This window comes from Xenopus laevis, chromosome 1S (genome assembly GCF_017654675.1).
Source record: "Xenopus laevis strain J_2021 chromosome 1S, Xenopus_laevis_v10.1, whole genome shotgun sequence".
In the NCBI taxonomy this organism is placed as follows: Eukaryota; Metazoa; Chordata; class Amphibia; order Anura; family Pipidae; genus Xenopus; species Xenopus laevis.
In genome coordinates this window covers 54453953-54480592 of record NC_054372.1, presented here as the reverse complement: position 1 = coordinate 54480592, position 26640 = coordinate 54453953, and the positions used below count along the sequence as shown (strand labels likewise).

Sequence of the window (26640 nt, the reverse complement as noted above, 5' to 3'; positions counted from 1 at the left end):
AAGCCACATCTCGCAATGTAATATTGTTCCTTAAACTGTTATCGCATTGTGAATTTTAATTGCGCACTCTTAAGAAGTGCTTGAAGGTGTAGTAATCTCGCAAACACAGCGACTTTTTCAGTAAGAAGTTTTATTACATTTACTGCGCATTGGCCCAAACTATAAAATTCGCAAATGGTCTTCCACTGTCGGAATTGGTCGTTAAACAGTTTCCGGGTTCGCAAAAGCTACATTAATTTCAAGCAAAGCAAAATTTTTTGCACAAAGGCACAACTTTTCCTTTACCGACTTCTATTACATTCCCCCGATCATCTCTTAACTTTATTGTTTTTTGGTTTTTTTTCAAGCACCAATTTATTCTGCAAAACCGCTTTGCCTTTTCCCAATATTTTTTATACAAATAATGGCAGTGAGTTTTTTGCATTTTAATGTTCTTAAATAGCCTTAAGGAATTCTGCTCCAAATTATTTTATTTTATTTTGAAAATGTTTTATTTGATTTTACTCCAAATTATTTAAAGATTCCTTATATAGAAAACATCAGGTCCCAGTCATTCTGCAAAATAGATGCCATGCCTATAATAAAGTTCACTAATAATAGCCACATTCTTGGATATATGATTCAGTAACCAAAAGCAAACAATTGTTTCCCTTTTAAAGTAGAAAAGTATTTACAGTATCTGTGATGTTTTGTCTGATGGCACATAGGACAGCTGTTCTCAGAAGACTGCAGCGACCAATATACCAACATCAACCTCTTTTCACTTATTTAAATGGTTGACATTTATTGTATGGGAATATAGAAGGTCACATTCCCAATTTCCCTCCCTACTGGCTGCCATAAAGCGACTATTAATAGAGCCAGACTCAAATACCCATGTGCACTCAGCCTAAATATACACCTTGTACCATGCCATTATCCAGAAAGCGCTGAATTACAGGAAGGCCATCTCCCATAGATTACATTCATTTGCACTTTTTTAAAATGATTTCCTTTTTCTCTGTAATAATATTACAGTACCTTGTACTTGGTCACAACTAAGATATAATTAATTAAAATGAGACAAAACAATCCTATTGGGTTTATTTAATCTTTAAATGATTTTTTAGCAGTCATAAGGTACAGGTATGGGACCCGTTATCCAAAATGCTCGGGGGTTTTCCGGATAATGGATCTGTCTGTAATTTGGATCCTCATACCTTTGAAAATGATTTAAACATTAAATAAATCCATAGGCTGGTTTTGCTTCCAATAAGGATTAATTATATCTCAGTTGGGATCAAGTACAAGGTATTGTTTTATTATTACAGAGAAAAAATTTATTAAAAAAATTTGGATTATTTGGATAAAATGGAGTCTATGGGAGATGGGCATGCATCCGTAATTCATAGTAGGGATGCACCAAATCCAGGATTCAGTTCGGGATTCAGCCATGATTTGGCGTATTCAGCAGGATTCTGCCGAATCCTTCTGTCTGGTCAAACCGAATCCTAATTTGCATATGTACATTAGGGGCGGGAGGGAAATTGCATCACTTTTTGTCAGAGAACAAGGAAGTAAGAAATGTTTTCCCCTTTCCACCCCTAATTTGCATATGCAAGTTTGGATTCTGATTTGGCTCGGTGTTCAACCGAATCTTTCACAAAGGATTCAGGATTCAAAATAGTGGATTCAGTGCATCCCTAATTCATAGCTTTCTGGATAACGGGTTTCCGGATAATGGATCCCATACCTGTGAAGATCCAAATGACTGAAAGATCCCTTATCCAGCAAGTCCCAAGCATTCTGGATAGCAGGTCCCATACCTGTACTTATATTTAGACCAAGGGCTTTATAATTAGACTTCACTAAAGTGTCCCTGGCTGAAATACATACAGTATAATGCAATTTTGCAAATAAAGAAAATGACTGATTTTATGTTTGTTTTTGCACTATATAAAACATTATTAAATATACACATTCCTTTACATAAAAGGCAAGCAATTAAGGATATCTTTTGCCACTTAACTCCCGTTTGGAAAGTAACCAACATGCTGAATATGTTTTTTCTTCTTAGTATTGTACCTAGCCTTAAATCTGTCACAAACAATTACAGTGTTCTAGAGTAAAACAAGGCCTGTTCTCCAGATCTCCCGAGTAAACAGCCTCATAGATTTACTACCCGAAAGTGGATTTGTCATGTTTGGTTATCCTGTAATTTCCAGCCCAGCTGGCACAAGTCATTATTCATTATTGCACTGCAGTCTGTTTTTTGTGATGAGTATCCTTTCCCTCTGGGTGAGGAGAGATGGACAGATCAGGAGGGTCTGCCCTGTGTGACATCTTTCAACACTTCTGACTTAACAGAACCTTTGGAGAAAAATGCACAGAGACCCCCTAGTTATGGAAATTTCACTGGCTGACTGTTCAAAGCAAGAACAGTGGTAGAACTGTAAACATGTGCATGTCACAGCTGCTGGAATACCCAGAAACACGGAGCAGCTGAAGGTTTCCATGCAGGTGGTACATAGCAGCACTTTGAAGTTTTATTCTTTGCAATATGGGCACTAGTGAAATAATATGATGTCTTTTTATATAACGATTATAATATGGATGTCAAGCGCGTCCCCCTCCAGCAGCTGTCGGTTCTTATCCGTAACAGCTAAATGGTCTAGTGTGCCAAAATCCTGTTTTAGAAAGTGACGGATTTACCTTTTTGGTGCTCTGGATGAACGTACTCTCTCTACACTCAGGCATCTATAAGACTTTTACTGTGATATTTAATGGATATAATTTGATCCTTTGTAATCTTTTCTCTTTTTTTTATATTAGACAAAAGGAAATAATATTCATTCTTGTGCAAAGCTCTATAACCATGTTTTTCAAACGATCATGTGAAGCATTTCCTCTGCAAAATTATAATGCTAATTCCGGCTATTTTTATTATCAGTACATGTCCCTTGCTTAATCCTTATCTTCCTCTGGATTATTGCATGCCTGGAGTTGCAACACTTGTAGATATGAACATTTCTTAATTTCAAAGGTAAGAGGGCTCATTTAAAGGGGTTGTGCACCTTTGACTTTTAGGGGCAGATTTATTAAGGGTCGAATTGAAAATTTGAAGTAAAAAAATTCAGATTTCGAGCTATTTTTGTATACTTCGACAAGCGAATAGTCCAAATTCGATTAAAATTTCGACTTCGACCATGCGCAATCTAAAATATGCCGAATTTCTGTCTTAGCCTATGGGGGACCTCCTAGAACCCATTTGGAGTCAATTGGTGGACTTTGAAAAAAATCAAAGGTTTTTTTTGGAAATACTTTGAATCGAATTTGATCGAATACGCTCTTCCTTTGATTCGAACGATCGAATACAGCCTATTCACCTGCAAAAAAACTTTGATATTTTTGATAATTTTTTTTATTCGAATTTCTAAGTTATGGGAGTACAAAAAAACTCAGAAATACTTCGAAATTCCCCCTTAGTATAAAATGCCCCTTAGTAGAGAGTAATATTCTGAGACAATTTGCAATTGTTTTTTTTTTATTTTTCATTATTTTGAGTTATTTAGCTTATTATTCAGCAGCTTTTCAGTTGTCAATTTCAGCAATCTGGTTGCTAGTGGCCAAATTACCCTAGCAACCATGAATTGATTTGAATAAGAGACTAGAATATGAATAGAAAGATGAGAAATAAAAAGTAGCAAAAACGGTACATTAGTAGCCTTACATTTATTTTTTAGATGGGGTCAACGACACCAATTTGAAAGCTGGAAAGAGTCTGAAGAAAAAGTAAATAAGCAAATAATTTAAAAAAAACTATAAAAAAGAAACAATAAAGACCAAATGAAAAGTTGCTCAAAAATTGCCATTCTATAACATACTAAATGCTAGCTTAAAGGTGAACCACCCCATTAAGAAATCAGTCTCTTTGCACAGTCTGTGATGGATTGCGAGCAAGAAGCACAGTACAGGGCCAACATTTACCATGATGAAGTGTTACTTCCATGGTTCCATTAGTATTTTGTAGCTACACATACTAGTGAATTGCATGCTAACTTAGTTATTGACACCACACTAAATAGGCGTGCCAGAAATACCACTACAACAGGCTGCATGCAGTTTACTAGCTATTATATTGGCTCTCTGGGAAAAGATCCTACATCACAAAAGATTTGCACAGTTTTACTTTTTTGGTTCCTGCACACCCAATTAAAGGTGTCATAAGAAAGAATGGGCCAGATTCCGTTTGAACTTATCACATGCAAACTCAATAGAAGTCTAAGGGGAAATATGGAATTTATTTAAAAAATAAGTCTTTCGAATTGAATTGAAGCCCAATATGTTGTCCAGTGTCACACAAGCCCACCGGGATACCAGGAAAACTTCCGGTGGGCCCAGGTGTCAGTGAGCCCTCCTGCTTCTAACCATGTGTAATAATTTCCTATTTCTGTATGGAAACAAAGGGACCAAATAGATGGAAAAGAGTATATCACGTAATGAAAAAGTACTCAGAAAATAAAAAGGTTAAAGGGATTCTGTCATGATTTTTATGATGTTTTTTATTTCTAAATCAAACTGTTTACACTGCAAATAATTCACTCTACACTATAATATTTCATTCCTGAACCAGCAAGTGTATTTTTTTATTTGTAATATTGGTGTGTAGGCGCCATCTCAGGTCAGTTTACCTGGCCATGTGCTTTCAGAAAGAGCCAGCACTTTAGGATGGAACTACTTTCTGACAGGCTGTTGTTTCTCCTACTCAATGTAACTGAATGTGCCTCAGTGGGACCTGGATTTTAATATTGAGTGCTGTTCTTAGATCTACCAGGCAGCTGTTATCTTGTGTTAGGGAGCTGCTATCTGGTTACCTTCCAATTGTTTTGTTGTTAGACTGCTGGGGGGGAAGGGAGGGGTGATATTACTCCAGCTTGCAGTACAGCAGTAAAGAGTAACTGAAGTTTATCACATGACTGGGGGCAGCTGGGAAACTGACAATATGTCAAGCCCCATGTCAGATTTCAAAATTAAACATAAGAAAATCTGTTTGCTATATTGAGAAAGATTTCAGTGCAGAATTTTGCTGGAGCAGCACTATTAACTGATGTGTTTTGATTTTTTTTTTCTCATGACAGTATCCCTTTAAGTGAGAGGTGCAAGAAAAATAGCTTGGAGAATGGACCAATGGTCTAAGGATATCTGGTGGGCCCACTGATTTCGTCATTTGACCCTGGGGAGCACCTGTGGCCAGTAAAACTGTGAGCCAGATCACCATTCAAGCAGGAGAAGGGAAACCATTCTGTTTGTATGTGAATCGATAAAAATAAGACAAATCAACCATGGTTACCCCTAGCTCAAGTAAAGCACACGCTATGCAATTGTTTTTCCAGTTTCTTAAAGGAAAAGCAGAGAGTTACCAGTCAGGATTATCATGTATATCTTGTTGTCAGAGGAAAGTAGATCCTCCTGCACTGTGATATTTAATTAATTGCCTTATACAAAACAGGGAACCTTGCAAAATGCCTTCATTTTCCTTTGCACTGTTACTGTCCCAATTAATAGCACAAAAACATTGTTAAAACGTTGATGTTGGATTGAATGAGTCAGAAGTTGACTGGAAAGTTCTGCTCTTCGCATTGTGGAACTTTGCTTTTCTTTGTCATTATTTTTTGTCTAGACTGAAGATATTTTGGTTAATAGACGACATTATGAATGTATGGAAAAAAAAACTCTGTCTGAATTCCCTCTATTGTGTGACACAGAGACGTTTCTCAATAGTAGCAAGCGAGGAGTTTTATACTAAGAGTAATGGAATGTAATCTGCATGCAGGATTGTCTTGGGGGACAAGCTAGTGGAAAATATAATAAACATTATATATTTTATTGGCATGTTATACGCTATTCATTGATATACAGTATAATGTATTTAAGGTTATGACAGCCAAGTCTAACAAGCAGCAGTAATGCATGTCATGTGTTAGCAAAAATTTAATTATAGGAAACAAAATCTAAACTTGTTTCAGTGACATACTTTAAGTCTGAGAGTGAAAACAAGATCCGTTTTTTCTTGATCTATAATTGAAGTACAAGAGCAATTACCATAGTGTGCGGAATTAGGCAGCAGAAAGCACCGTCTCACTACAGGAGAAAATAATCATTTTACTTAATGGTATATTTTATGTTCATGGGAAAGAAAGATGTAGGGGCCGTGTTTATTATGGTGTGTAATATGCAGTAATTTCACCAAAATAGGTGTAAAAAAGAGTTGTAAAATAAATGATGTTCTTTTAAAGCTCTGTTGGTTTTCTTACATGTTAATTATGGCTATGCATGGCAATGTGGGAAAATAATCCATTACAAGGAATGATCCGGTTATTGCTTATAATGTGGTAGAAAAAAACATATTGTGTTTTTTTTAAAGGAAAACTATAACTTTAAACAGATTATGGCTAGAAATGCTGTCTTTTATATACCAAATTTATTGTACAACCCAGTGGTTTAGTAGCTCTGTGACAACAATTATTTATGGTTTCAAAGTTGCCCACAGCAGCTCCCCATCTTTGATCTGAAGGCCATCTTTTTGCTGTCTGTGACATTGCACATGCTCAGTTTGTTCACTGACAGTGATTACCTGCAGGAAGTGAGGTTACTGTTATCTGTCATAGCAGTTGATGCTAAAAGGTTGATTAATAATTACTTACAGAATGCACTGATTTCTATACCGGGGTGTAATGTGAATCTGAATGAATTACAAGTAAAACTTTGGCCAAGTTGGAAGGTGAGTGCAGAGGACTATGAATACAGGGAGCTATAGCAATAACATGCAATGTAATGGATACTCGAGTCATCCAGTAAGATGCCTGATTTTAGCAGGTACTCCATACATATTACTCACTGGGCTCAGACTCAAGGATTAGTTAGTAGATTTGGTGGATACAAACAGGAGGCATTTTGCTTACTATATAAAGTACAGAGTATGAGATTATGGCATTCACTGGGTACATGTATTATTGTTGTCTGTTTGGAGCAAATATCTGTCATAGGTTAAATATATTAATGGACTGATTGAAGGGTCAGAACTAGGGGTAGACAGAAGAGGCAGCTGCCTAGATCACAGTAATGGGGGGAGCTAGACAGCTCCCTCTAAAATTGTCTTCTGCCTACCCCTACTCCACACCTCTCAGTCTTACTCCCCTTCCTTCCCTCCTGACATCCTCCCCTCTGTCGCTATCCCTCCCCTCCATCGATCTCCCCTTCTTCCCTCCCCTCTGTCACTCACCCCTCTCTGTCTCGTGGGCACAAGCATGCGTACAGAGGGCGGGGCATGCTGGTCGGGTTGCCTTGGGTCGTATCACTCCACTGAAGAACATTCAATGTATTTTCTGGCCTGCTAATGATGGGTAAAAGCCATATCATGATGGGTAAAAGCATAGAGCTCTCTCAAGACCTTCCCAGCCTTATTGTTGCAAAACATACTGATGGCATTAGTTACAGATGTATTTCTAAGCTTCTGAATGCCCCAGTGAGCTCCATTGGGGCCATAATCTGGAAATGGAAAGAACATAATTTCTAAATTGGCCATGACCAAGTGCTCCTCACAAGATTTCTGACAGAGGAGTCAAAAGAATAATCAGAAGATTGTCCAGTAGCCAAGGATCAATTGCAGGGAGCTTCAGAAAGACCTTGAATTAGCAGGTAAAGTTGTTTCAAAGAAAACAATATGTAATGCACTCAAGTGACATGGCATACAGTATATGCACACTCACCACGCAACTAAACTGCTGAAGAAAAAGCACGTTGAAGCTCATTTAAAGTTTGCTGCACAACATTTGGAGGAGCCAATTAAATTCTGGGAGAATATAGTCTGGTCGGATGAGACCAAACAAAATGTAACTCTTTGGATATCATTGCATACACCATGTTTGGAGGAGAAATGGCACTGCACATAACCCCCAAAAATACCATACAAACAGTGAAGTTTGGAGGTGGGAACATCATGGTGTTGGGTTGTTTTTCAGCATATACTACTGGCAGACTTCATATAATTGTAGAAAGTATGAATGGAGAAATGTACCGGGACATTCTTGATTAGATTTTAGTGTGATTTAACCAGAGGATGATAAGTCAGATGAGTAATTTTGGAGGGTGAAAGAGTGATATGGGCATTATTGTTCAAAATTATCTATATCTTTGACCATCTATTGGAGTAGCACCACCATTTTAGGGTGGCTTATGCTTAGCTGAACAACTTCACCTATTGGGCAGATCCACTAAAGGGCAAGGTAGCCGTCGCTAGTGTATATTCACCAGAAATGTAATCCGCAGGTACATCGCCAATTTACTAACAGACATAGACGACAAGTCACAAACGAAAGAGACTGTCGCTAGCACAGTTTCGTGCCCTATCACCAGGCGCATTTTCACTCATGCGCACAATGGTTACTCTGCAAATTCACTAAAGTGCGAATTTTACATAACGTTACCTCTTTCGCTGAGATTACTTCACCACCCTAGAACAGGTGAATTTATAAGATGAAGCTACATCCTCCTCAATCTTATGTCAGTGACATCATATCCTGTATGCCAGAAAGTCATATAAATTGTAAAAAAACGCTGGTGTTTTTTCATATTTTAATAGCGGAATTGCCTTCAAAAGTCCTAACTATTAAAGATTTTTGTGTTAACATTTTTTTCCCAACCATTTGAGGGGCATGTCACATTTGTTTTAGGGTGGGCTCATGTTTAGGGCATTAGAGGATCTCTTTTGTCTTTATTTTGCTTTCTGGGACATTTGTGACAATAGGTGGCCACTTCAAGCATATGCACCAATATCTCTAATTAAGACATATATATCACCTATATGTACTCGCCCTATTCAAACTGACCTAAGCCTAGTTTTGCTAGGCAGAATTAAATGCTAGTGAAAGATTGATATGAAATGGTCACGCTGGCGAATTAACGCTAGCGAAACTTTGCCAGCGTTCGGTTGCTGAGATGCAACTATTATTTATGTTTTTTACCTACATATTATAGCACATTAAAGAGTAAAACTCCAGTTATGAGTTATAGGGTTAGAACCTAAACTGTAAGGGGCATATGTATTATACTGTGTAAATTAAATTTGCAGAAAAAAACATTGTAAAAAGCTGTGGCGAATTTATCAAGGTGTGTGTGTAATTTTACACCATGCGAATGCCAGACTTGACACCATTATTTTACATTGCTTCCGGCGGAAGTTACGCTAAGAAAAAACCTGTAAAAAATTAACTGGGTAGATGAACATACAGAGACAGCAAAATAATGGATTATTTGAACAGGAGGGCTTTGTATTTCATGTTTTATTGGGGAAGGTGAAAAGGTTTGATCAACTGCATGGAGAATGGATTAGAAGAGATTTTAAAAAATAGAGATTTAAATCCAGAGAACTACTGCAGAACAGAAATATAGAGGATGTGAGTAATAAGTGGCACATGGGGCAGAGGAAGGGACATATTTTGGTGCTGTTTCTAAAAACGAAGCATTATGTTCTAGTGACTAATTCAGTCTGGGCTGAGAAGTTGATGGATGAGTCCAATGTGATTGCTAACATACACTCTTGGGAGGCAATCTGTATCGTAAACACAAATGTGGAACTGAGGGAAAGATTAGGTTTGGGTAGAATAATTATTTGCTTTGTATTAGAGACATGCTTGATACCTATAATAATAATTACATATAGAAAGTCTTCATCTTCTATCATCAGTTTATTTACCTTTACCTTCCCACAAAATTCCAAGACTGTTCGGACATTTTACCATCTAAGTCCTACATGTTTAGAGTTATAACATCCCATCCATTTGTGCAAGCCTAGTAGACAAGTAGAGAAACGGTAGCACAGACTGAGCACATTGATGCACTTTGAAATAGCCGTTCCTTTATTAAGATTGTCTAGGGTGCAGCTAGCTTTTCTACATGATATTGTTTGATTACTTCTCTTGAGGAGGAATTCGGCTGATTCTCATGAGAAGCTTTCTTTAAGCATTAAAACCACTAACATGTTTGTGTGCACATACAATGTTGAAAAGACATTTTTCTCAACTCTTAAAAAGTTCCATTCTTTTCACTGGAAACAGGACTAAATTGGACAAGATGTTTCCTATTAGTAATGAGGTTAAAGCTTGGATAGAAATGATTCTGTTTTGCTTGAAAGGCATTGTAAATGCAAGCCCATCAGCCTTATGCATACAAATGACCCACTCATTTGCATGTGCTATCATTTGCATGCAAATGTCTTTGGCTTTGTATCTCTGTAGCACTGTATGGCACTATCAATACATTTTCTCCCAAAACTTAAAGAAAAAGACATCCTAATTTATAATTTAGCAGATTTCATTTTGGAGCAGTATGTGGCCCAGAAAAAAGCCAAGCACAAAATCATTTGCTCCTATTTTCTTTAAACTTCTGCTTTTCCAGCACTTAGACTTGAATGACTACAACTCAATTAAATATTGATCCAATATTGGCTTTATTGTTTGTGTGTCTGGGTCATTGCCAATATTTCTCCATTTTAGAAAATTGCTTGAAAGAGTAATACTCAAAAGCAGTGCGAATTAAACATGATTATTATTATATTTTACATATTCTGGATTGTATGATGCAGAAGGTTTAAGGGTTGTGAACCCTTTATTTTAGAGTGCAACCTGATTACTGATTTTGACACTGGTAATGGCGTAACTATCGAGCGGGGGCCCGCAAACTTCTCTACCCATTAGCAACATTCAGATGTAAAAAGAGTTGAGGAGCAACACAAGCATGAAAAATCTTCATGTGTCGCAAAATAAGTGCTGTGAATGGCCATTTAGTAGCCCATGTGTGGACTGGCAGTCTACAGGAGGAACTGTTTGGCAGTACATCTGGTTTTTAAGCAACCAAAACTTGCCTCCAATCCAGAAATTAAGGACCTTAATAAGCACCTGCTTTGAGACCACATCCAAGGGGGTTGCCACCGGTTGGGGATCACTGATATAGAGGAAGCAGACCCCATAGTCGTAGGGGGCCCGGATCACAGGATTTGCTTCCTCTACAGGTCTAAGAATTCCCTTCTTCCCAGCTGTGCTCCTACCGAATCTTGCAAGAGGGGATGGGAGAAGGAGGCTGGTGGGTATGTGGAATTTGTGGGAGGGCCAAGTAGGGGCTTGCAGTGTGCCTGGGCCCTCCAAAGATTTTTTGCAGTGGGTCCCCGTGTTACACCTCTGGATAATGGCCATTATATACTATATGTGTGTGTTGTTATTATAATCCATTGTGTATATAGATCTAAAATGTTCCTAGCAAAGACATTGTACTAATTCACTTCAGTCCTTCTCCCAGAGGGGCTTGCAATCAAGTCTTTATGACACACACAGACGAACCAATATGGAGCAGGCACTCAAAAAGGCAAAACTTCCACCATGCAGATGTTCAAAAGTGAAGAGTTAATTGTGTCAAACAGCCTGACGCGTTTCGTGTTCCAAACACTTCACTTCAGTTTTATGTATCTGTATCTTTTATGTATTATGTATCTGTATGTTTAACCTATATACTCCACCAAGCACAGGTAACATCTCTAACCACTCATTGCAGGGCTAAACTCATTAAACCACTTCACTAGCACAGGGTCTGATAACAATTTATAAAATATTCTTTTATGTAATTTCTACCATCTATTTTATAATGATCTCTAATGCTATATACTCTGCTCCGTTACAAAGGTAACAATAGGGCTGCTAATGGGATGATGGCAGTTGCAGTGCATTCTAAAATGTATGACTAGCGTATAAACAAATAGGCTGCTCAATAAATAAGCTGCCATACCAAAATGGAGAATGAACACCTAATTTAATGGTAATATTTGCTATTAACAGTGGTGTGGCAAACTCCATACAATATAAAATCAAAACAATAAAAAGCAGAATATAAAAAGGTGCCATCTGATGAGGTTTGTTCACAAAATGCAAAGTGTGGAAGGGGAAAGGCAGGGCCTCAAACTGCTGATATAAGGAACTCATTGAACATTCCACACATCTCCTGGTCCATTAACAATACATGTCTTCATTCCCAAACTGCACCGTACATTCCTTTAAGTAAGCATGATTTCTCTGGCACAGCTGCCCACAATGAAGGGGCTTCCTATATATATATATATCAGAAAGGAGGTGATGAAAGGATCTCGTCGATAAGATGCTCATGTTCTAGCTTGTTCTCCCCTTCTACACTGCATTGCTCTTGGCAGCTAAGATGGAGGCATTACATAAGCATGTTTATTCTTATTCCCTTCAGCTCTTCCTCCTTTGTTAACATAAACGTTAGAATCTCCCTAATGAAAGCAGAGGCTTGCAGAAAGCACATGCCTATAATATTCAGAAAATGTGTGCTTCCTTTTTAGCAAAACTCTCCAATTCATACATAATTGTAGCATAGTGCAATCCAATGCCATACTCAGTACCCTCAGCTAGTTAGTTATATTTCTTTCATACTGAGCTTTATTCTTCATTCTGCATACTTTTTTTAAAAACAATCATAAGCATAACAAGGCAAGGCAAAGGCTAGACAAGATGCCTTAATGTATTGGACTACAACTCCCAGGATTCATTAACTGCTTTTAATCGTTAAGGATTTCTGGGAACCTTTGTTCATGAACACCTGTTTGGAGGACCCTGGATCATATTGTGTATAGTCTGGACCTGATCTTTCCCCAGACAGAGGTCAGTTCCCAACAAGCCCTGGCCCTTTTGGGGTCTACAGAGTGGTATCTGGGCAGGCCCACAACTTAGATATGCCTCCCAGACCAAAACTCTCACCCACTGCTGTAGACAGAGTTTTCTGGGACTTATTACATAGATACAGTATAACTAAGTGCTGTGTAAAATATGGACTTGATGTATAAAACAGCAGCTCTTCAGAGAATACTGCTTGCTAATAGGATGCTTTTTAGCCATAACTGGAGGAGTACAGCTAAAGTCTACTGGGGGTTACTGGCAGTTGTTGGGCAACATCTAAGGCACAATAGGCTGGATCAGTGCTACTTTATGCCTGTAGCAGGGCCCCACAAAAGGCATCCACTATAGGTAAAATGGCCCTGAAATCTGCATGCATTGAAAATATCTGCAGTACTGTACACTGACTATTCAGGCACAATTCTTGCACTATATAACTTTCAGTTTAAGAGAGATTAGGTTACCTGCCCAAGGCCACAAACTAATACAGGGATTGAATTCTAGAGTCATTGGGGGAAATATAATAAAATTCGCAAAACTTTGTGAATAAAAATTTGCCTGTTACAATGTAATATTCTTCGTTAGGCTTTTATTGCATTGCGACTCTTAATTGCGCTGTCACGGTCGGCACCCTACACCAGAACAGATGCCAAGCACCCTGGTCTCGGCTCGACTTCACCAGTTAAGTGACCTCCTTTGGCCTCGGGAGGAGCCCTCGGCTTACTCAGATGCCACCTGGACTTAACGAGAGGTGCAAGGCATAAGTTCTGGCAGGCAATGGGGCACGACTGTTTTACAAGGATGCTGGAAGATAGGAAGCCACCAGGAACAGCCAGGCCAGCACAAGCAGTTAGAATAGTCAGACAGGCCAGAATCAGGATTAGAGATCGTAGAATAGTCGGAAAGCAGGCAAGGTCAGGATTGGAGAGAACAACGTAGTTTCAGGCAGGCAAGGTCAAACACAGTAGAACAAACAGGAATCTCATAGAACAAACACCCAGGAACAAACAAATTGAACCTAACTACGGGCAATTTGCTGAAAACCAAATTCCCCTTTTAAACTGTTTGAATTTCGCGCCAATTGCGCGCTGGCGTCATCACGCCAGCGCTACTGCGCCTTTAAATAATGCACGCGCGCGCCCTAGAGGAAACGGCATGGAGCAGGGCGCAACATGACAGGCGTCCACGCCGAGGACGCGGCGTGGACCCTGCTGCCGCTAGACCACCAGGGTAAGTTCCTTACATGCGCACTGTGAACCTTTAACACCTGCTCTGGAGTTTTGTTACATATTTTGTTGTAAAAAATGGTTTGTGTTTGCAAGATTTAATTACATACACTGCGAACATTCGCAAAAGAAACTTGTTCGCAAACTGTGCGAGGAACTCTTTGAGGTCTTTAATCAGTCAAGATTCACAATAGTGTTGGCAAACTTTTTTTTGTGCTAACAAAACATATTACATTCCCCCAATTGTCTAATAAGCACTGACACATTATTTTCCCTTGTAATAGTGATAGATCAGCAATGGCAAATACTCATCCTAAATGTTTTACATATGCGCTGAAACAAAGTCACCACTCACATGTGTCACATGGTACAGGTATGGGATCCATTATCTGAAAACCAGTTATCCCAAAAGCTCCTAATTACAGGATGCTGTCTCCCATAGACATTTTAAAGGGGAACTCCACAGAAACATAACTTAAGCTTTTTGAAAAGTACACATAATTTCAAGTAACTTTTGTAAAATACATCATTTAAAAAATATGCAGACTTTTCATGATTTTGGTTTCTGATTCTGAGCGAAAAAATTCAGCAGTCGAAAATTTGACGGCGAATTTTCATGTTTCGCAACAGCGAATAAATTGGCGAAACTGCGGCAAAAAACTGCCATGTCAAAAAAAATGTAGGCGCGCGTCAGAAAAGATGTCAAAATAATTCGGATGCGCAATGACTTTAATGCATTTGGAAAAAATAGACGTGCATATAAAAATTGTCACGGGCGTCTAAATTGACGCGTGGCAAAATAATTTTGATGCCCATTGACTTCTATGCCGTTTCTCTAATTTCCTGTGAAATTCGCGAAACGGCGAAAAATTTGTGAACCGCATTGAAGTCAGTGGGCATCGAAATTATTTTGCTGCGAAGCAAACCATGACAAATTCGCCCATCACTCGTTTCTGACAGTTCCCTAAGCAGTGCCGGACTGGCCAGACCCCTCTCCCAAACAGTTTTTCCAAAAGTGATCTTTGCGCATGCGCGATGCGCCGCCTGGGCGAGTATGCAGAGAGGCGCTTTGCCTCAAAGTAGGTAGCGGGTGCCAGAGAGGGGCCCTGGACAGCACGGGGGTCGGAGGGGGGCCATGGGGCAGCAGCCCTCCGGTAGGCCCCGGGCCCCCCAGTCCGACCCTGTCCCTAAGCCTAACCCCCTGCTCTCCTGCTGATCTCTACTTTGCTGAGCTGGCTGACTACTGTTACTTTGTATCAACAACCATCTGTCCTCAACCTGCATCCTCCAAACCCCACAATTCCCTGCACACGTGATTTCAATAAGGAAAGGAACATCACAGTGCAATGCATTGTGGGTTATGTAGTTCCTACATGCTGTCTGTAAGCTGTGGAGAAGTTGTTACAATTTGTAACATCAGTGTTTAGTCCCTCCTTCCCTGCCAGGATTTCAAATGATGCAGAAAGAGAAAAACTGTTAAATAACTGGTGAAACGCGCGTCAGGCAAACTTTTAGCTTTTGGTTAGGCAGGACGACGGTTAGGGACTGGAAATAAGGGGAAACGGTCTCTTTACGGATCGGGAGGGGACTCGCTGTGGGTAAAGGGGTTTGAGATCTGATCCGAGGTTCAGTATCAGCGCCAATTGCATCTGCTTAGTTGTGCCTGAGGCACACTATAATTTACGTGACAGGCAGTTCTATCAAAGGCACCGGGTCATTGGGACATTACATGTGGTGCATTACCCAACCACTTTACGGGAGGGATCTCTAAGTGGGTGAAGGGGTTGGCATCGGAATCGAAATGGGTGTTTTGCCGGTCTATATAATACTGAGTAGGCAATAGAGTCACGGCACAATACATGTGGTGCATTTACCCAACCACTTTACGGGAGGGATCTCCAAGTGGGTGAAGGGGTTGGCATCAGAATTGAATAGGTGATTTGCTGGTCTTTACAATTTACATCAGGGCATACTGAGTATGCAATAGAATAACCTTGGCAGGCGGCTTTTTAATTTGTCTATATGATAACCACACTAATCCTAATAACTAATAGAACCCACAGTATTACCTATTGTCGTTTCGTCCTCCTGCTACTAACCTATTTTTTAACTTATACATACTGGACAATTGTTTAAGTAATTTATTAAAAGTTACGTTTTATTTCATTAGTACACACGAGTTATCAGATGTTATGGATGGAAGGGTGCAGCTTTATGGGTCAGTTCTTTCACTTTTTCTGATATGTATTTACTTTACTTGACCCTGCACACCATCCTCCATGTTTGATGGTCGGTGCTCCCCGATCTCTGATCTTCACAACATTACAGAGAGGCAATTTAATAAAATGCAAATTGTGCACAAATATTATAACAACTTTCAGTAGTAATTATTTCTAGTTAACTAGCTGAAATCTTGCATTCTTCTCTGTCTACCTGCACTGGCACACACCTAAGTCTTATGTGCACAATAATAGAAAAAAAAATCAAGCTGTTATGTACTTAACCTGTGTGCTGGCAGCCTTAATAAAAAAATGGTGGTAATTTAATCACCCGTGGCAATGTTAATCCGAAGGTGCAGGTTGTCTATGGGAAAATACAGCAGTGTGACAGAGATACAGTTACATCTTTCTCAGACGTGGAAAAAAAAGGTGAATATTTCTGGACAAGACCCAATTTTTTCCTGATTTTATTCTCATGTTTTTCATGTACGTGTAGACTGTTCGGTCTTATCTGTGAGAAATATCATAACCAGCGGCATTTTGTCTGCAGACCCCACCTCTCGTGCCTAGCATTGGTACTCCTGCAAAATGTGTTCTTATCTTTAAAAATTCTGTTTCTGTGAAAAGGGGGAGGGGGAAATCAGGTGAAATGAAGTGGTTATAAAAGCATCTATCAACACATAGGCAGCTTGCCAAGTCAAGTATTTGGGTTGGAAGTCATGCCTTCCCAACTGCTTGAAAACAGGAAGAATCTCTGTTAAGCGATGGATAACTTTACTTTGCTGAGAAGTGAAAAATGAGGCTCTTACATACGTGTGCCAGAGTACACCGAGTCATGCCTTCTCCCACGTACAGAATATACAGAATATAAAAGAAAATCCCTCTTTGCAGCCAAACTCTTATTTATATACTTACATCGCAGAATTAAAAGATTTGTATCGTAGTCTGAAACAGTCTCTGATCTTGTAATCCCAGGGTGGACTTCCCATAAGCTGCCCTCCCGTGGGAAACACCATGTGGTTTGAAAGCTAGCCAGGGCAAAATGAATCCAGGATGGCGATTACATGGGACACGTAAAAGGTCGGCCTTCTGTTAATTAAGAATAGTGATAGCAAAATGCATGTCAGATTCAATATTAAGGTAGTTAATCAGGTAGCTGTCACAATTACATCAATCTACTATCCAGTAGTGAGTGTTTGACCAATCGCTTTAGTATTTATTATTTTTATCCCTACAGCAGTTTATACACTTAGAAATTTCTTTATGAGTTTCTCAAATTGTTTCCAGCTGCAAACAACAGATTCATTCTGTATCACTGACTGCTTTACCTGCTCTAATTGGCTGAGCCTTCAAATTACACAGCTATACTGACCAACACACCCAAAGGATTTGGTGTAAGAAATAGAGACAATACGCACAGTAGTACCGAACTATTAAGTCTTTTTGCTTCTAACTGTTGCTCAGACTGTAGTGACTTTTTTGCCACAAATGTTTTTATAAGTGTGTTTATTTGCCTTTAGAAAGGAATTTTGGGTAAAACATTACACAGCTCTTGTACCAGACAGGTAATCGTATAGGTTTGTATATGTTTCTTATTTACATGCCTTATGTCTTTCTTATTTACATGCCTTTAGGAACAAGAGGATTTGGGGTAAAACACTTCACTGCATCACAACACATGCAGGAGACATCTAAGCACAGTGCAAGAATGGCTCCTCTTAGTGCTCATTCTCTATGTTGCTGCACTATGTCTGTAACTGTATGGAGGATTCAATGTCTAATGTGAGTAGTAACATGAGTGTATAGAGTCCAGCTGTATCAGAAGAAAGGAACCTGGTAAATACAAGGCTTCTTAGCAGCCTGCGCTAAGGTACTGGTACATGTTTCCTCCCATCACTCATGAATACAATGCTGCTGAAGATAGGCAGGTCCCTGCACTCTTTTTCCGTACAGGGCTGGATTACTACTTGTGCATTCTGGAGGCCGGCATCCTCTATCACCCCCTCCCCTAGGATCGTGTGCATGCACATCCTTCTTCTTAAGGGCTCTTACTCACGAGCTGTTGTAGCTGCGCTCCGTTTTTCTGCGTTCAGCCGCAGGAATAGACGCATTACATTTTTTCCAATGGGGCTGTACTCTCACAGGCGCGTGTAGGCGCCGAACGCAGGAAAAATGCAGCATGTTGCGTCTCAACCTGCGTTCGGCGCCTACACGCGCCTGTGTGAGTACAGCCCCATTGGAAAAAATGTAATGCGTCTATTCCTGCGCTCCCCTGCGGCTGAATGCAGAAAAACGGAACGCAGGGGAGCGCAGCTACAACCACTCGTGAGTAAGAGCCCTTAAGCAGAGCACATCTTGTGCATGCCTTGTGCCTAGTGCTCCAGACAGACAGACTTCACGTCCGGCTTAATTTGTGCCACCCTAGGCTCAGGCCTATTTCTCTGCCCTCAGGTGCTCACAGTGATGACTTGTGCCTGATGTTTTTTTGGTCTGCCAGTAAATATGTGTACAAAGCTATTAACCATGTCTCTTTTAAAACAAGAAATGGGGAAAAAAGGTAGTAGTGAGTGAAATGTTCACTTGAGCTTGCAGTGTAGAAATCATTCTTCAGGTGTGAGCACGTTTCTTTATGTTTTCTGGTTATTATTCTTATTTTCCTGGAAGTCCAACCTGTTCTTACTTCCCAGAGCTGTGTTAAGCGATGTGTACACAGCACTATATAAATAACTTGTATATGCATACAGTCGTTTTTTTTTTTTCATGCTCGCTAGGGTCGACTAATATTGCAATGCCTTTTGCTATTAAATGAGTTACGGATTTAAGGGGGGTAGGGTAATGTTTTTTAACCGAGTTTGACGTAAGTGTGTGTCTTTAGCAAAACAAAGTATCAATTAGATTTATATTCATTTTAATCTCCTTTAATAAAAATAATGCTATGTAAAAATACACAAAAAGTGGGTTGTGGGTAAGTAAAATACATAAGTACAGTGGAAGTGTGACTGATCTGGACAAGTTAGCTTGCAAGTAGTGTCTCTTGTCCTTTAAAGGGCAGGGGCACACGAGCAGATTCGGGGAGATTTAGTCACCTGGCGACTAATCGCCTCTTCTGCAGGACAACAATCTCCCCAAACTGCTATAATGAGAAAACGCCTGCGCCAATGCGCTCACTGCACTTCGATTTCAGAAGTCGTCTGAAGTTTCCTCGCGATTATTTGCCAGGCGACTTATCTCCCCAAATCTGCCCTGTGTGCCCCTGCCCTTATGGTGGTCTTATGCCTTTAGAAATGGGTGGTGGTCTAGCCATTGCATCTGGAGTTAACGCTGGGAGTTGTACTACAGGTATGGGACCTGTTATCCAGAATGCTCGGGACCTGGAGTTTTCCGGATAACTGATAACTAGAAAATCATTTAAACAATTAATAAACCCAATAGGCTATTTTGCCATCAGAGAAGGTTAATTATATTTTAGTTTGGATCATGTACAAGCTACTGTTTCATTAAAAAATCATTTTTAAGAATTTGGATTATTAAAAAACATTTTGGACATTTTTGTACAATTTGGATTATTTAATTATAATGGAGTCTATGGGAAACAACCTTTCAGATCTTTCTGGATAATGGGTTTCCACTTAACGGATCCCATACCTGTACTGTCCTTTAGCTCACTTGGTCTTGAATACATTTAACACATACAACATACAAATATAAACTTCTATAGATCATATGAACACATATACACAGATAAATGCTTCCATACCATGATAGAAATCAGCTGCAACATGTACTGGGGAGTGCAATTCCACCTTAACCAAATTGGCAGATCACCAGTCCCTTTCTGGGGGATAATGGTGATGCCTTAGCTGAATATATCTCCAATAGATATATGTAGAGCTGCTTTCTCATCTGTATAAATAGCTGTTTTTTTATTGTAAAGAGCAAAAAAGTTGAAAAAAAATGTTAAAAGCAAACAAATGTTTGCAAGCTTGAGCTGCCCAGTGGATTTTTAACAGATGAGCTCAGCTTCGATAACCACTTGTAATGCTAATGTAGGTGCTGAAATCCATTCCAGACCTGAAATAACCTTAGCAACAAGTTGTTGCAGCAATCAGGATGCCTCATCAGAGGAAGCATTCCAAGATAATGTTTTACTTTCGGAGAGCAGATGGAACATTCCCCGCTGCAGAGCGCATACAAGCCCCTACAGAGGAGCTCGGCTCAACAGCTCAGGACACGGGATTTGCTTTCTTGCTGCAATATACACACTTCAGAAACACTTGAAAATGCATATTTCTCATATCACCAAATATCAAGATCTATGTAAACTAATCAGTATTATGTGAAGTAATCAGAAAGTAACTGAGACTCCATTCATTGCTTCAGGACAAAGAAAACAGTTGTACAGCATTAAATGCTGCTTTTCTTTAGTTGCTGAGTAACATGGATATTCCCCTAGGTCAATGGCTTCCGGATTGTGATTCCGGATGTTTTTTTACCTGAGTATTTAGCAATAAAAACCTCAGGTAATTGTCATTCAAAAACACTGACCAGCGCCAGTGGAGATACTAAATGCTCAAGTGACAAAGAACCATGTATTGCTGGGTATGCCACTGCTTTTAGGGGGCAGCTAAGATAGTGGGGCTCATTTATTACAGCCGACGGAAGCAAAATGATGACAGGCAGTAATTGAACTGTTATTTTTCATCTGTTTACACAACTGAGTTAATGAAGGTTTCCTTTTTAATAGACTTGGTTACCGTATGTAACTATTGATGGCTGGTTGACTCAGAGGGAGTTTAAAAGAGACTAGAACATGTAAAGGTACAGGAAAATACATGATATTTTCATTACTTTAAAGCACTTTTAATTTTTTGCTGTTACTGTTCCTTTAGTGATTTCTAATGACGTTAATATTCAGTTGGTTTTGAGAATTAAAGTACAGGTATGGGACCTGTCATCCAGAATGCTCGGGAGATGGGGATAATGGATCTTTCCGTAATTTGGATCTTTACACCTTATGTCTATTAGAAAATCTTGTAAACATTTAATAAACCCAATAATCTGGTTTTGCTTCCAATAAGGATTAATTACATCTTAGTTTGGATCTTAGTTTTTATGATTAAAGAGAAAAAAGGAAATAATTTAAAAAAAATTTGGATTATTTCATGATAATGGAGTCTATGGGAGTGGGCCATTATGTAATTCGGAACTTTCTGGATAACGGGTTTCCGGATAACGGATCCCATACCTGTCATTGTAGCTTTCGACAAAGCATAGAATTCAGTGGGAATAATAAAATTACGTCTTTAGAATCAGGCTGCTTCAGTCCATGTTGTAATAGCCTGTGCAGAATGAAACACGCACTATATCAACGCTGCACCCCAAACAGGGCCATTGTTAGGGTTTCTGAGAACATAATGTCTCTGGAGTATGTGAGGATAAAGTATCAAATCAGATACAGTCATTTACTGTAGCAATTTTAGCAATTTATCTCTGATACCTGTACAGTCTAAGTGCATATTTTATAAAGACAATATGCAGACAATATTTATTATGTCTAGGAAGGAGGCCCAAGCAAGGATAGATAACATGCAACCAAATTTTCAGAGGATTATAGCTATTAGCGTTTTGTAAACTTTTGTTTGAATGAAAGTTTTGAATGGGAATAATCATTCATTAATTAAAAAATTAAAGGGAAAACAGTTGCAGGTATGTGACCTGTTGTCCACAATGATCAGGACCTGGGGCTTTCTGGAAAAGGGGTCTTTATGTAATTCGGATTGCCATACCTGCTACAATTCCTTTAAATAAATAATAAAAACCCCAGTATGGATCTAATAAGGATTAATTATATCAAATACTAGGTACTGTTTCATTACAATAGAGAAAAAGGAAATTGTTTTTAAAATTGTGAATTATTTGTTTGGAGTGTGCGGGGGATGGTCTTCCCCTAGTTTCTTTATTCAATTGTTACAAATACAGGTGTAGGGATGTGATAATTTAGACCCCGTCACATAGTATTGGCAGGCAAATCCTCAGTATTATCGACACATAAATGGGTCGTAATGGGGACCTGTGTCCATGCTCTGCTTTTGTAAGTCCCTGTAGTTCTCACAGTGTACGCTAGATGGCACTGTGCTATAGTATAAAGGTCTAGGTAAACATGCTGTCTGGGTCCATTACTTTAGCCCTTAACAAGCAGGCAGGAAGGGAATGGGTAGTGGAACCTAGGTGCTTAGGCCCTAGTAAAGTGGATAGCTATACTCATTAATAGATCACTCTAGGAGTGATAAATAGGTTATTTAGCTAAGCAGCTCAAGACTCCGACGAGGAGAGTCAAAGGGATTAAGATCCTGGGTACTAATTGCCCAAGTAGGGACTAAGTGTACAGATGCCAGGGATCTATTAGGCCTCCTGGGTTCCACTTAGGGAAAAGGCTGAAAGCTGGGGTACCTTCGAAATTGCTGCTTACCTACTGCTGTAACTGTTCCCTTGCCTGCAGGGATCGAGTGTTCTCTGGTGCTGTAAGTATAATGCTATCCTTTGTACTATATGTTCTCTATATGCTCCTTTGTGGATTGACCTTCTAAATAAATAAGTTCCTTGGTTAAGCATAAAGAACCTCTGGTGCCCAATTCTTGTGTATCAGCACACTGTTACAGTTGCACTACACCCTGCCTCCACACCGTTGCGAGGGCTTACTCCCTGAAGGAAAGGGTCTCATCCGTGGCACAAATATATGAAAGTAAGCTTATAATACAGCAGGTGCCACTCTAGTTATTATAGCGCTACACAGGGATCACCATGGATATGCTTGGTTGCATATATCTGTGATTCTTTTCAGATCTAAATGGCAGTATATATTAACTAAATAGGGAGAAGTGGAAGTTAGTATGGAAAATAAAAAAACAGAACCGGAATTTTTTTTTTCTTTTTGACTGATGCTTAAAGGAAAACTTTATCCTCAAAATGAATACTTAAGCAACAGATAGTTTATATCATATTAAGTGGCATATTAAAGAATCTTACCAAACAGGTATATATACTTAAGTAAATATTGCCCTTATAAATCTCTTGCCTTGAACCACTATTTCATGATGGTCTTTGTGCTGCCTCAGAGATCACCTGACCAGAAATACTGCAGCTATAACTGTAACAGGAAGAAGTGTGGAAGCAAAAGGCACAACTCTGTCTGTTAATTGGCTCATGTGACCTAAGATGATGGTTTGTTTGTGTGCAATCCTAGGATCCCAAGAGGTGGGCCTTTTTTTTAAAAATGGCAATTTTCTATTTATGATTACCCAAAAGCACATACTACTAAAAAAACATATTATTATGAAAATGGTTTATTTACAAGAAACAGGGTTTTACATATGAGCTGTTGTATGCAATATATTTTAATAGAGACCCACATTGTTCGGGGTATAGTTTTCCTTTAATAAAAACTGTATACAATGCCAGCAAAAAGTTGACCATAAGGTACAGTGCCCTTCCTTCTTTTGGAAACATACTGTATGTCTGTCCATGGAACTCCCTCAAAGGCTCTTACTTACCTGATAAGATTGTACAAGATAAAGAATTATGAGAAATAATCATGCTAACATTGGTTCTGACCCTTCTTGCTATATGACCGATTTGAGATTCATGAGGTTTCATGATAAATAAATAGCTTCAATAATGGAATATACAGACATACAATACCTGTGCCAGGCCATACTATGGAGACATGGTTTTCATGCCACACTTAAGGCATCCAAAGTACAGCAGACATAAGGTGATGGCAGAATTCCACCAACCATCTTTAAAAGTATCACATACCCATTAGGCATACATGAATAAATATTCCCAGCGAGTGCTATGACCTCAGGGATGTTTCACTTGGCAAATACATTTCCATTGACTCAAGAGACTCAGATAAACAGCAGATATAATGGCTTAGTTTATTACAGTGTAATTATTAGTTAGTAAAACAAGGTGGAATGAGTCATAAGAAAGCTTTTCATATTTGTTTTTATTTTTTGTTTTTTTACAAAAAAACAAAACAAGTATGCTACCGAATTACAGAGAAATTACACACAATTATGTACAGTAAAAATAAATGTTTACAAAACATGGGTTAACATATTTAAAAAGATACTTAATGAACCCTGTTCTCAAGAGCTTATAGTTTAAAGCACGGGTCCCCAACTGTTGTTTACTCATGAACCACATTCAAATGTAAAAAGAGCATACGCATGAAAAGAGTCCCTGGGGTGCCAAATAAGGGCTTTGATTAGCTATTTGGTAGCCCCTATGTGGACTGGCAGTTTACTGGAGACTCTGTTTGGCAGTACATCTGTTTTTTTATGCAACAAAATCTTGCCTCCAAGACAGTAATTCAAACATAAGCACCTGCTTTGAGGCCACTGGGAGCAACATCCAAGGGGTTGGAGAGCAGCATGTTGCTCACTAGCCACTGGCAGTGGATCACTGCTTTAAAGTAATTGAGCACTCCTCGTTTTTGAGTGATAAGAATCTGTAACTTTACAGCTTCGGGCCATTGCAGCAGATTCATTTTCTAAGCGAATGGGGGTCAATTTCAAGTGACTTGACTCCATCCCATCGAGAGAAGAGAGAAAAATTGAGTGAATTATATAGGGGCAAATTTACTGACCTCTGAAATTTCGCCAGCGCCAGCATCGTCCACATCGCAACACTTCGACAGGCGTAGATTCGCCAGGACAACACTAATTCACTAAAATCCAAAGTTGCGTCCAGGGTGCTGAACGCTGGTGAAGTTGCGCTAGTGTTACTGCGGCAAGCGAATTTGCAGAGCCTAGCTGTATGGAGGAGAAATAACAGTATTATAAGTTCCAAACATCGGGATGCAATACATGTCAGTGCTATATAAATAAAGGATAATAATAAGTGAGAACCCTGCCTAGAACATCATACAGTAAAATCATTGATGGGAGAAAGAAAGGAAAAAATCTTGTTTTAGGTTAATGACGATAAAGTAGTTGGCTACCTGATGTTTTATGCACTCAGAAATGTAGCATATTTCATCCTACTATGTATAAAAAAGGATATCCATTTGTTAAAAGAACACAAACATATTTTTGTCCACCAGACAGACATAAGTTTGCTTAGTGGAGCCTTGGGGGCAGACTGGCAACACATTTGGCTTTTGCACAGTGTAAAATGAAACACATTTTGATAAATTCTCCTTTTTTTTTATCCAGCTTTTTACACCATTTTTTCAGCAAATTTTACATGGCATAATTCATAGCACAGCCGGGCCAAGGGGTAGGCAGGGTAGGCAACCGCCTAGGGCGCAATCCCTTGGGGGGCGCACATCTTGGGGAATTTTTTTTTAAACCTTACAATTCAGTTCCCATGTGGTCTTTAGTAAAAGCATTACAATACTAAAAAAATGCATGCCTCCAATCCCTTCTGGGGTTTGTTTAAGCCTTGTATAATATTGAAAGTGCTCCCCCTCCTGGGAGCGTGACTTGGTGCCTTCCACTTTGACGCGCTGGCGTGCTAATGCGCATGCGCATTGGACTGCGGCACAAGACGTCATTGCAGACAAAAAACCGGTTGGGCCCGGCAGAGAGAGGACCTGCTGTACGCGCCTAGAGGGAGCACTAGTAACTCAGTGCTGAAGACTTGTCTGTAGGGATGGGTGAATTTGACCCATTTCGTTTCACCAAAATTTTTATTGACGCGCGTCTTTTTTTTATGCATGTCGTTATACAAATCTATGGGCATCATTTCCACGGCGAAACAAGGTGAAAAAATTTGCCCATCCCTGCTTGTCTGTCCTGCTGGCTGGGGACCTGGGCTAGGCTGGCACAGGTACAGAAGGGGGGGCATGAGCACTATGATGGCTGCTGGGCTGGCACAGGTACAGAACGGGGGGTAGGGGCCCTATGATGAGTGTGGGTTGGCACAGGTACAGAAGGGGGGCATGAGGGCCGGAACCCTATGATGGCTGCTAAGCTGGCACAGGTACAGAAGGGGGGCATGGGGCCTTGATGGCTGCTGGGCTGGCACAGGTACAGAAGGGGGGCAAGGGGCCCTTTTGCAAACATTTGTTTATTTGTAAACATTACATATTAGTAGGAAATGCTAAAATAGGAGGGGGGGCACTGATTGGAACCCTTGCCTAGGGTGCCAAACTACCTTGGCCCGGCCCTGATTCATAGGCCCCTTGGTGGCATTTGAGTGAAGAGGGAATATTCAATAATAAGGTCTTGAATGAATGAATGTTGTTTGCAATTGTTTAGGTTAACAGAGGCTATGGTGTTCCATTGCAACTGCCTGCCATGTGCTTGCTGCTTTTTATCCATAAAAATATTTTCTTAAATCTCGTCTAAATGACCCTTGTACAAAAAAAAACAGCTTCTAGCAGTACTGTAATCTGGTATTATAAGAACATTAATCAGCAGAGCACAGTGCAGACTGATGATGGACAGAGCAGCTTCCCATGAAGCTCTAAAG

At 39.6% G+C, this 26640-nt stretch overlaps 1 long non-coding RNA gene across 1 annotated transcript; it reads left to right on the top strand.

Moving 5' to 3' along the window:
* Nucleotides 1-2135: 2135 nt before the first annotated feature.
* Nucleotides 2136-6269, top strand: LOC121398337. The gene is made up of 2 exons (XR_005964267.1): nucleotides 2136-3022; nucleotides 5118-6269. It is a non-coding gene; the product is annotated as an uncharacterized LOC121398337 (long non-coding RNA).
* Nucleotides 6270-26640: the final 20371 nt, after the last annotated feature.